Source organism: Bactrocera dorsalis, chromosome 2 (assembly GCF_023373825.1).
Source record: "Bactrocera dorsalis isolate Fly_Bdor chromosome 2, ASM2337382v1, whole genome shotgun sequence".
In the NCBI taxonomy this organism is placed as follows: domain Eukaryota; kingdom Metazoa; phylum Arthropoda; class Insecta; order Diptera; family Tephritidae; genus Bactrocera; species Bactrocera dorsalis.
The window spans coordinates 89,612,552-89,626,100 of NC_064304.1; the positions used below are offsets into that span (position 1 = coordinate 89,612,552).

Here is a 13,549-nt window from a genome sequence, read left to right on the forward strand (position 1 = left end):
AATTTGTAAATCTAAAATTTGGAGGCACTTCTGAACAAATACTCGTACATACGTATGTTTAGGTATAACTAAGCTCTAGAGTACTTACATATGTATGTATCAAGGCAAGGTGGGTAGGGAAGGAAGCCGCGCTGTAGCGTCGAAGTTGGCGCATATGGCGAGATAATTTCATTGCTTTACTTAAAACGCCACAGAAGCTGCAATGTCTTTCGAATTTCGCTATAAAATTATATACGTGCGTATGTATGCTTTTGCAGTTTCACTTTTGTGTTGCGATTGCTTTCAGTGCCAAGCAATTTTCCATCTCCACCGAATTTCCAATGCAATGTTGTTTGTTGTTATTGTTATTTCTAAAGTAATGCCAACACACGTACCGGATTGTCGGCAGCAGAATATTTCGACGCGAATGCACCTACTTACATAACTATATTGTCTACTATATGCATGTGTTGTATGTATGTGTGTATGTATATTAGGGTGAGCAAAAAAAAAAATAGTAATAAAGATTTATGGGTTAAAATGAGCCGCATACATACAAGTATATACAGAGAAAAAAAAATTGTGAAAAAAATCTTAAATATACGTACTTTCAAAACATTTCATCGAGGTAAACTCTTTAGAAAATTTTTTGCTCTCCAAAATTTAAAGATGAAAAGATTTCATTTTATACTTTAAAAATATTTTTTGTTATTTTTAATGGTAGAACCAGAAAACAAATTAAGCGGAACTTCGAACTATTTTAAATTATGTTAAAAATTTTGCTTCGCCTTATGCCCTATGCCTGTGCCTTAAGTGCATATGAAGTAAAGTACCGTTCAGTAACTGAAGTTAACAGGGGCTTCCAACAAAATAGCACAGAATTACAAAAAATTATGGAATATTATAAAGAAATATGGGAATGTCCCTATTTTTCCAACACTGTATATGTTATATACTTATGTATATTATGATATAGGTTATTTTTCAACCGTAAATTCGATATTCGGTTTTTTGGCTCATCATAAATGTATATAATATTAACATATTAAGGTGTCCGTTATTTCCGAAGTTGGCTTTTCTTGCCAACGCCCCCTGCTGTTTCAGTTATTGCCCTACAAATCGGTCGATTTGGTCAATTTCTTAAAAATTCAGTTGGCTGTTTTCTATAAAAAAAGTTTGTATATTTATAATCTCAAAATCCGAAAATTTTGTTCTTATCATGGTCTCATTGAAACCCACAAATTTGATATTGTGTTTTTTTTGGGTCACCCTAATGTATGTATACTTGTATGTATCAGATGCTTTTAGTTGTGTAATATAATGTATTTATGTGTGTATGTATATATAAATATATGTATATATGAATCTATCTGCAGCTACTAAGGTTTAATTAAACTAAAAGTGTGTGTACAACAACAACAACTAGTAATGTGCCACTAACAGCGGCGATAATATCAGCTGGCAGCCGCCAAACTTTGCAGTCAACAACGATTTGCTTGCTGTTTTATCCGGCATTAATTCTGAGTAAAGCGTATTTTCATTAGCATTGCAGAGATATTGGCTAAAATGCATACATATTTACGCTAAAATATACACAACGCAATACATTCATGCTACTTCGCATTAGCAGAGCTTTATGGCACAAATTTCAAAAGCTGCACTTGACTGGTGTCGCTTTTACCTACAAATAAATGCGTTTAAAATACTAAAATATAAAACGAATTAATTGAATTTGTGAGATTATATTTATGCTCTCAAGCAATAAATTGCATTCATATCACAAATGGGAGCGATTTTTTATGATATTTCGTAGCCTACTCGCAGATGTTACGTGAATAAGTAACCAGTTTTTGAATAATTTTTAACAAATTTCGAATGCTTTTTGACCTAGAGTGAGTAGTAGGCATAAATTAATGCCACGTTCTACCCGCAGGGCTTGAATTCTTATCAAAGTTCGCTTAATGTCATTAAATTTCTTTCAAAATGTTGAGGTTGTGTTATCTGTTAAAATTAATTTATATATATCAGTGGTTATTCGGATGCGATTGAAACGTTTTGGGATTTTTTATGAGTTGAATAATGTACATTCAAAAAGTATGTGAGTAATTAGTTTTAGGTGTACCTCTTTCGGCGTGAAGAACTCAGTAACATGAAAACAATTTCTATACTGGCATAACTGGCGAAACGAACAATCAACTGGTCATCTTGTATACTTGCATAATCAAGTAGAGAAAATATTTATACCAATTTAAGTGCACACCAAATGTGACAGCCGAAAAAAAATGTCGATTTTTTGGAATTGAAAATTAAAAACTACTGTAACGATCTTAAGAGTACTTGTTTCATGACAGTAGAGAGAAAATTTTGAATAAAAAAACAATGAAATATATTTTTTAGTTATACGACACACAGTGGCATTTCGGCGGAAAAAATAGGATTTTTCCACTTTCCAATTTCAAAACTTTAATGTTTTTGGTTTGTAAAGAAATATTTGGATAAGAAAAATTCAACAAGGTTTTTTATAAAAAGTGAAATTTTATAGTTAAAAAAACTAACAGAAATCGACGGAAAGTTATTCAATAAAATCAGATTAAAATTATTGTCCAAATAAAGAATTTTTTTTTGTGTGTAAGTTTATAGCTATGTGTTTTCTTTTATTTTTTAGTGAAAATATAGCACCTACTTGTTTATAAAAAAAAAGATTTATTGAAATTGGCAAAGGAAGCTAATTTTTATAATTTTTCAAAAATTATACTAAAAAATATCAACTTTTCATTTTTTGATGGAAAAAAACTTTATGTGCTTTGCCTTGCTTAGCCCTCTTACTATAAAGAAATGAAAGTTCCAAGTCTGTACTTTCAATTAAAAAAAAAAGCAACCGCCAATTACCGTCCCTTTTAGTAACATCGATTTTAATTTCAAAAGTCGCTTCCAATATTTCATACAAATGGTCAAAAAGCCAAAAAAATGTAGTATACTTTCAGGCGCTCATGTAAAGGGCAAGGAAATTAATGTATTACACAAGCTCCTTTTTACAATGCTGGATGGTAAAACCGCTCAGATAGTGACACATACTACTGCAGCAGCAGTATGCTACATTTGTATAGCGAAACCTACTGAAATGAACAACTTAGAGTTAGTTTCCATGAAAACAATTAAACCTGAGGCATGTGAATTGGGAATTTCATCCTTACATGCTAGAATCAAGTTTATGGAATGTATTAAATTAAAATACAAAATAAATTAAAAATACAAGCGGCCTTTAAAGATAAAATGCGGTTGCGAGTTGATTTTGTTCAACAAGGTACAGGAACTTCTAACGACGGGAACACGTCAAGGCTTTTTTTTTTTAAACCCACAAATGGTTGCGGATATTACTGGCGTCAATGAAGAACTTATCAATCTATTCAGGATAGTTCTTCAAATAATTACATGTGGCGAAAAAATTGATAGTGACAAATTTAAATTATATACGTCGGAAACTGCGAAACTGTTCGTACAAATTTATAGTTGGTTTTATATGCCTGTTACTGTGCACACAGTACTAATGCATGGTAAGGATATAATGGATGCTGCCGTATTACCAATAGGAATGCTTTCAGAGGAAGCCGAGGAAGCCAGAAACAAAGACTACAGGAAGTATCGATTGATGTTTTCGAGAAAGTGTGATCGAATTTCCACAAATACTGATGTCTTCAACAGACTTCTCATAACTTCGGATCCTTAAATAAGTAGCTTAAGGCGTCATTCGAACATTCCTTAGAACTAGATCCCATTGTTAAAGATATGGTGCTTGCATAATATTACAAATAAAAACTAACACAATTTTTCCCCTGTTACATATTCAATTAAAACATTGCATATTATATTGGATTTTTATCAAGGTAAAGGTATAAATAACGTCACTTTGCGTTTAAGTTTAATTTTTTTTCATCAGGAGAACTCTATTAAGAAGTGTCCCGAATTTCAAGTCCCTAGGTCCAAAAATAAAAATTTTGGCAATTGCAGTTATATGGGAGGTGGGTGTGGCAGTGGGCGGTTTTCCAAGATTTTTTCAAATAATTTTGTCCAGAGAAGTGTTTCTGCAAAGTTTCATTGTTGTACGACCACTCCTTCTATTTTTTTCCAAGAAATGTATGGAGCGGTGCCACTGTGCGACATCTGCGACGGCGCTCCTCCACTTTTGCAATGATTCCGGGGCATACTCCGTAGATGAAACCTAAAAATAAAAAAAAATTATACAGACTGGAAGATATGCTCCATACTTACGATAAGAAAAAAGCGAAATCGCTTTAAAAAAAATTGGAAAAAATTTAGTTGATTGGTTATTTATCTTTGAGTTATCACTGCAGCAAACTCGAAAAATGTTTGAAGATAAACGCTTTTCAAAATAAATTGGACCGGATTGAACAGAGCACCTGTGGCTCTTGAAATGGCTATAACTCGAAAACTATTTCAGATATCGATTTGAACATTTTGTATGAGATTTTCAAAATTTCGCAAGCCGTGTACCCCTTAAATGACGCATCAGTCGCATGTGTTCAATTTCATTGCATAACTTTATTTTACAAGCTTTTTTATAAGCGGAAAGATAACATTTTCTTTCTTATAAATTTGAAAATACAATTCACGAGTACCAGTTTTCAAAACAGCATTAATATTACACCAATAAGCTTATCACCTAACTTGGGACAAAAATAACTGCAACAAACAATGAACAAAGCCACAGCAAGCAAAAACAGCAGAACTCCATAGAACTGAGTTTTCATTTTCTTGCTGCGCAAACCACCGCAAGCGTTGTCGTCCTGCTTAAAACTGCGCTTCATAAGATTCGGATCCATGATAAAGCTAAAAAGGGAAGACATACAGAACCGTGTTAAAATAATTGTCAGGCATAAGACAATTCGCTATTGCAACTGTACGTATATATTTTAACATTTATAATCATACCTGTTATCGAATTATTAATCACTTTTGAAAATAATATGTACTGAAAAAGTTATTCAGCAAGATTTATATTAGACATTTTATACAAAATACACATACACACTATTCATATTCTACGCAAACATTGCTCTTTACGATTATAATTTTTTTAGCCCTATGATTGAATACTCACTGACACAAGATAACTACATTTTTTTCTCAAAACAGCAAAGTGTCAGAATTTGTAAAATTCACACAAAAAATATGTGTTCATATGGAAAATGCACATAAGTCGGGTGTGCAAGTTTAAAGGTGAAGACAATTTAGTAAATATTTTAAGGCAATAACAACTTTTAAGCTGAATCTATGAGATATAATGCGAATAATACAGATACTGGTGACTTACGGTACCCAGCTCTTCGATTGAAAATTAAACTTAAAGCTTTAGAAACCCTTTCGCATCAATTCAAATATTTTTCGTCAGACTTTTGATACAATTTCGGCTCGAAGCAAGACCGCGCTTATTTCGTTCCAAACAAAATTCATATAAAAGAGCATTGCCGTGAGTGGCTAATATTAAATTAGGTGCATGTTTTTCGGTTCGCTGCTGTTAATTGAGTTTTATAAAATAATCACAATTTCGCGCAAATTCCGCAAATATATTTTCTATTGTCTGCAATTCAAAGGCACATTCCCCTTCACTCCCAGTATGCAAATGTAAGCACTTTAATCTATTGTTTAGACGCCTATTAATTGCCAATTTGACCACAATTAAATTTGTTTGCATTGCTGGCATAAAAATAAATTAAAATTTTAACAGTTATTTAATTGAAAATTAAATATTTAGTAATCAACAGGCTTATATGCCACAAATTAGCGCATTGACTGAGCGTGTGTTTAGATGGAGTAGTGCACTTATTTTCATGTAAAGAGTTCTTTTTCAATTTTGTCATGAGATAGTAAACATATTTTAATGTTTTACGACATGTATTATCTTATATCCCGATCTGCGGCTTCGAAAGGATATTATCATCTCTTTTAGCGAAAACCTATCCTCAGACATCTCCGCAGAACCAATTCTGATATGGATAAGATGGAGACACAATACTAATAAAACGAACGTTATGATGTCACAAACTAATATTATGTACTGTGGTGAAAATGTCTCGTAAAATAAAAAAGTTTTTCGTACGAGCACTTGGCTCAGATCGCTTGGTTTGTAAGTCAGCTTTTTGATATGTTCATCAGATTTGAACAATTTCTTCGGAGTTCGCATCATTGTCTGAGGCAATAACCCACGCCAAATTTCGTGAAAATGACGAGATATCAGCTTTCCAAACAAGCACTTTATTCTGATCGTACAATTTGTATTTGACAGACGGAGATGGCTTATTCGACTCAGCTCATCACGCTGATCATTTACATATATACATACTTTAGAGGACTCTGGTGTTTCCTTTTGGGTGTTATAGAAAAGCTTGTTACTTCAAGATAAGAGTTTTAATCATTCATGAAATTTTCTGGCAACCTTAGTAACAGAAATGCCGGACTAGCAAATATTTAGAGTAATATTATTTTGTTTAACACCTAATATATGCATAGAAACTTTTTGGACCTTTTGGACTTTTTTCTAATATATTTTTATATTTATCGAAAAAGGCCAGCCAGTACTACAATTTATATAAGATAACATGACACGAACAAATGAATAAAACCTACTAATCCTCGCATATTGTTATATGGGCTTCCTCGGGTAAAAAAGACCATTTTTCAAAAAATTTTTCTCAAAAAAAAATTAAATATTTTATAGAAATTCTGTAATTTATGAAAAAAAAAATATTTTAAGCTCGGCCATTGCGATGCCTTTTCCGGTAACCCCTCAGAAAAAAGATGCGCCAGCGTTAGCGTTCCTTACAGAATCATATAAAGTGAGAAAATAGGTATTTTAATTAAAACCTTAACTCAGAGCATGCATGAATGAAACTGATATTTGGATTTTCGGCAGACATTTTTGCAAAAAAATGAAATATATTTTTCAAATACATAGTTGTAACCAAAAAAAAAAAGCTTCGTCTAAGTCTTTAAGAATTGTATCTCACAGTCCTGAGTAAAATTTCATGAAGATCGGTTGAGTAGTTCTCGAGAAATCTTGCCAACCGACTTCAAAAACACAGTTTTGAGAAGAACTCATTTAAAGACTACGCACTTAGCCTAGCTAACCTCAAGCGCACAAGTTCTCAAGGCTGTATCTCCGAAACTTTTACTCGAAATGACTTGGAAATTTAGAACAATATTCTAGAAGTAGAAGAATGTAGTAGAATTTATTAAGATAAAAAATAGATTTTTTGAAACCCGCAAACCCATGTAAATCCCTCAATCATTTTACGGCGGATTTATAAAACTTTAATGACAGCCATTGTAGTAAAGAGTATTATATAATCTATTAATTTTCAAACCAATTGGCGTCTACCCGAACATTTACAGTTTTTTTGTAAGATGTATTGTATATAATCATTTTTTATATTCTCTAAGGACCTCCGTAATAGTCGACTTTTTTGACACGTACGCGAGTGGTTTGAAACACAACTGATATCATATCATCAAAAAATGTACGAAACTGACTTTCGCGTTAATAAAATAAATTTGCAAATTTTCAACAATTTGCCCGAACAAGTTGATAAAAAAAAAATTCGAAATCGGAAACCAAAAACGCTTTGCGGTTTACCACACTTTACATGATTGCATATGTCAATTTAAATTGAAATCCAAACATTTTCGATGCGCATTTTTTGTGCAAATGACCACTATTGATTTTTGGTTATTAGGATTTAGTTAGAGCAGCGAACACGAAACTCATACATATGTTTTACTTATTTATTTTAAGTATGCCAGCAAAAAAATATGGAGTTTGGAAGGGATAATTTGTGGATTGAGGTGGAACAAAAAAAAATGTCAACCTTTGCTGCAACGAAGCTGTAATACGAGTATTTTTCACCTTTGAACTTTGATCACATTCTTATAGCATATATAGAATAAAGAATAACTAGATCTGAAAAGTTTACCGAATAACGGAAAATGTTTTATAGTTCTTTCTAGCCATATTTGATATCTTTTGTTTTATCGGTTGGTTTCCATACAAGGACTTGATATGCCAAAAGAGCTGAGAATATCTTTCGCGTATATGCAGCCCAACTTCGTCACAAAGTTATAAAATGTAGCAGCGGACGCATTTCATTGTTGAAAATAGTTTTTATGCTATTTACATAATATATCTATATATAACTAATGTAGATTTTAATTTATTTCAATATAGTTCTCCATCACTTTTCTAGTTACCATAAATCTCCCTATTAATCGTTTTGGCGAAAAGCTAATGTAGCTTGCTATTTTATAACTACTCATTTCATGCTTGTTTGTAAACAGTTAGCCTTTCATAAAAATAATTTATTTGCACGAAAATGTAAACTTTCCGCCCTAATTTATATGCGCACCAAATAAATTGTTAAAAAAGTTCTTTAAATAATTTGCGAAAATAAGCGATTTCAACACATAATTGTGCTGACACAATATAATTTTTATTACATGCTATTAAAATTTTAGCTATTGCAATTGACATGCTAATTAAATCAATTATCTATTTCCTATGTGAACGAATATATTAAATTAATTGCTATTTTGTAGTACTTCAAATAGTGTACGCTTGCAATTTATAAAATAGTTCAAATAGTTACACAGCAATGTTCGTTTTAGAATATTAAAACTTTTATGTATACAAAACATTTACAATTTTTTTTAATTTTTTTTAGAAATTTTAAATTTCCCAACAAATCTGAGTGGTCTCATATAAAGGCCTTTCAGCTTGTTGCTGGAGTTTCGAGCGATGCTGCCAGCGTTTATTTGGTAGTTTTCCTCGTGTTTAGGATAATAAAGGTGGAGAAAATATAGTCAAAAAAAGGTCACTCCTTCACACATGGTGAAACTCAGCATATTTTTCAGATGTGAAGTAATCATGCGCTGTCTTTAGGTTAATCACTTGAAATCTCGTAATTAACATATCAATTAAATAGAGCTTGCTTACCATAGTAAAAACAAATTTTTCTGACAAAATTCGTTTTGTTTTTATTCAAAATATTTCCTTTCAAGGTTGATACCCTGTTTATTGTTACCCTTCTGATACAATTTTTGTAGGACGATTTGTACTTTGCTTCAAATTAGGCTTCAATTTCGGCTATTACATCTCCATGCGACGAAAATTTTTTTCCAGCGAGCATTTTTTTGAGATTCGAGTACAGGAAATAGACGCTGGGGCTAGATCTGGAGAATGCGGTGATTGCAGAGGGAATTTGAAGCCCAACTCATAGATTTTTTTTTACTGTTTTCGCTGACGGACTTGGTGAAAAAACACCATCTTTTTCTTCCGACGATTTCGGCCTTCAAATTGTCCAATAAGGCTAAGTAATAGTCGCTTTTGATGTTCCTTTCTTTTAGCAAGGCAGTCAGTAAAAATTATTCCATGCGCATCTTCACATACAAACACCATAACCTTGCCAACCGATTGTTGCGCTTTTCAGAGTCCACTTGAGTGATTGTCGGTTGAACTTCGAGGTAAAATGATGAAGCCATCCATTGTCAAATATCGACACAAAAACTCTATAGATTGGCTGCTAACACAAGCAACTTTACTTTACGATCATCCAAACATTTTTATAGACGTTTTGATGTTTTTGTTGATAACAGCTTTTTTAGATTGGTTTTCCAAGAGCACTGTCTGGGAAGTCGTCATCGAACCACGCTTTTGCTTCAACTGTATATTTTTCTTCAAAACAACAATATTTTATCATCACAACATAAAATATTATCCATATTTTTCACAATAACGAAAGTTGCTTCTCTCAAAAGGATATTATTCCAAAACTTATAATAGCTAATAATTTATACTCGCACCTTTTGAAGGTTAGGACTAACGGAAAATCATATATATTTCATTTTTTTCTTACGAGAAAATTCGCTTCGAGGCTGAACTGTGTCTATATAGTCTTTCAATAGTATAAACTCAAGGACTTTTTTTTAAATAATGTTAAACAAATTTATATTTGTCTTATACCATAAACACATCATTACTAATACATATAGTCATTAGTTTTTTGCAGTGAAATTATTCGATATATCATCCACAATTTTATAAGAATTAGAAAATGCAGGAGATGAACTATTCACAAGGCAAATTGCTCTTCTAATTGATTTTAATTTAGTTATGTAAATATTAACATTCAAAGCGAACCAAATTCCTCAAGTGCTTTAACACCATTAAGCTTTCATTCGGGGAAGCACTAACAATTAAACACTCATAAAGTGTGCCAGTGTATGCGTTGTTGCATTCAAAATAATTTCACACTAAATGCCCGAGGCAATTAAATGCTTAGACTTTGAGTAGTAAGCACATAATTCTTATAATGACCATTCAACAGCCAAGCATTGCCGGGTCAACCGTTTAACATGCCACACACACATATACGTAAATATGTATGTATGTATGCATGCACAAGCGCACAGCGAACACCAAACCCACGTACGAGGCGTTGCAAGCAATGCACTACCACCGCACATACACACACACACATATACATTGAATGCCAGTAACACTCATGCACACGCCGGGAAAGTGCTACGTGCTGGCTAAATTGTGCCAGCGAAAATAATTTTCTTCAAGTTGTAAAATTAAATGATTAAAAGCGAGTTGGAAAATTGCGGTCGGAAAATGTGTGCTGGCAGCAACACAATTGCACAATTTTCGCACTGGTGTGGCCACGCCAATTGCTGTTGTTGCTTGCGGCGCGTTGCTTTTGTGCGCACTTTTCGCGCGTAATTTCAGCACTTTATCTAACTGCAACATGGCCATCAACAACAATGGCAGCTGTCAACAGAGCACAACAATAGAAATAAAGTAAGGTGTTAGATGTGCGGCAAAGAGTTATTTAGTGGCTGGCGCAAAACTGTGCGAATGCTTAATGAACTTTTAAAAGCACATGCATGACTACATACATACATACATGCATACATACATGCATACATATATACTAGCTTGCAACATGTGTGGCATGTAGCACAGGATTTCACGGATAATTGCCTCTCCGGATGGCATGCAAGTTGGCGGTATAGCAGGACACAAGTTTTGGCAAAGGGCTGAGCCCTCAATCACCTGTCATAGCTTTACTTAAATTTCATTGAATGAAATTCCTAGCGGGGGTTGGAAGAAATGATTTCGCTCTGTCCATCTGTTGTTTTATAGAAGTACATCACATTATTACCTGTGTCATTGATGAAGAGGGACACCTACTTTGCTTCGTGGAGACTAAGTTCAGAAAGGTCTATTGGTCTCTACAATTTTTGTCAACTGTGAAGAAACTTGGCCCAAGAATGAAGTGGAATCCAGTATATACGTATACTAGTATAGCTTTTTGTAGTGCTTTTCACCATTATCACCTTTTCGTCGTTCATAAGGGCAAATCTTAGAAATATACAAAATATTCATGAAATTTTTTTCGTTTACTAACTGTCACAACAAAAGATTAAATAAGAACCATTTCTTAAAAAGCTGCAGTTATATCTTTATTTCTCAAAGCAACCCCTTTCCATTATTTTATGTTTAATAAGTAAAGTTCAAAAGCACACAGTTCGAAATTACTTTGCTGAAAAGCTCATATTTTCTTTCAATTACTACAAACAAAGCAGTTTTGTTGTTAACCATTTGCGAGCATCTATACAATTCCATTCTATTCTTCAACTTCATTTTGGCCAGATTCGTCTGAAGATTTGTATTTCCAATACACTGTTTTTTAGTTTTACTCAAATATATATCATATATGTATGTATGTAATATATACAGTCACATAAAGTAAATTTAAAAGTCGCTTAACAAATTTGATATTCATTCGAAGATATCCAAAATATTTCAGAACATGTGCATACGCATGCACATACACACATATCTACGCATGATTTACCACATGTGCTGGAGCAATCTCCATTAAAATTTCTTCCATAAAATACTTGCAAAAGCCACTTGAGAAAACAAACGGAACTCAGAATGCACTCTGAATCGTATTATATACTAATGGCATATGTATATGTGTGTATCTAAGATAGCTAATTCAACCCTTCAAGGAATAAATTGGAATGTGGTATGAAAGGACTCTTTCTTCAGAGGAAAGTCTGAAGAGGTTTTGTTTTTTAAAGAAAACTCAAAACAAAAGTTGTGATTAACTTAATAACTCCTGCAGTCTCTGTAACTATGTCATATTTATTGTAAAGAATTCTGATCCCGACCAGTTTCCTATTTACTTACAACAGGAATTAAACGCATAACACTTGTTTGTATAGGTCGCCAAAATGATACAATATCTAGTTTTGCGTTTTTCAGAAAATTTTTCACAGTTCATCTCTTAAGCATGTAGTTCAATAGTCAGGCTCGGTGAGTAACTATTGACCAAAAAAAAAGCCAAAACAACCTATTTACACACATTGAATCTACTGTCGGAATATGCATATTTACAGTGAGCCAAGAAAACGGGATTATGTTCTACGGATCATTCTAAAAACTTTGTCAAAGAGAATATAAACGATTTTTAAGGCTAAGTGCCTAAGGTACCATAAAACTTTTTTCGTCAGTTTTTGAGATATTTTTTTGAGATGAAATTTAACATATTGATATTCTATTGCTCTTGAGCCTATAACAAAAATCTCTCATACAACCGATTATTTAGATTTTTTAAACCTCACCTTAAAACTCGCTGAACGAAACCGGTTTTCGACCGATCCCTGATGTCTTATTCAAAGTTGTTCAGAATGAACTGTAGAACTTTTCCTGCATACGCGACATTATAGAAGAAAAAATCGAACCGCTCTAATAAATACATCGATTAATAATAATAACACAGGCGTTAACTACGCCTTCGTTAATACTTCGGAAAAATTATACAGTTCGTTTTCTGACTCACATGCTTAGTAGTGTAAAGTATATATTTTATACCTGGCTTTAATTTCTGACTGGGTAATTTTTATAAAACTATGCAAATTGAAAGCAAGATTATAAAGCACATGAATATACTCGTACATATGTATTGTTTATACATATATCTAAACATGTTCGTGAATATTAAATCGAAAATTTGTAACATAGAAAATAGAAGACAATACATGGAATGTTTTATGTAGAGAAGTCATTCATGTTTTGAGTTAAAATTGCAATCAGTAGAGAAATAAGTCGAAATCATATAAAAATATACAAGCGTGTATGTACTTCGCAAGTTCATATGTGTGTATACGAGTATGTACAACAACAAAAATATACTTCTAGCTATGTGATAAACAGCTCACAAAATGAGAACGAAGAAAGTGGATTAAATATACGGAAATATATAATATAGTATATGAAATTGCATATAAATAGGGTGCTGTTTTGGAGGTATACTACTGACTACATTTAAAGCTATCAGCTTGCTCTTAAGGTGAACTCAAGTATATACAGTAAAATGTACAGATCACGACAAATTTACAAATCGCCTCGCACAGTTCAGGAATGAAGCATATTTCATGTGTATAATTAAGAGAAAGTGATCCATTTGTAGTGCGCATACTACTGAGG

General features: G+C 32.7%; 1 long non-coding RNA gene across 1 annotated transcript; it reads right to left on the reverse strand.

Moving 5' to 3' along the window:
- Positions 1–4,524: 4,524 nt before the first annotated feature.
- LOC105230319 (uncharacterized) lies at positions 4,525–8,640 on the reverse strand. The gene is made up of 2 exons (XR_007421711.1): positions 8,242–8,640; positions 4,525–4,827 (listed from the first exon to the last, which is right to left on the reverse strand). It is a non-coding gene; the product is annotated as an uncharacterized LOC105230319 (long non-coding RNA).
- Positions 8,641–13,549: the final 4,909 nt, after the last annotated feature.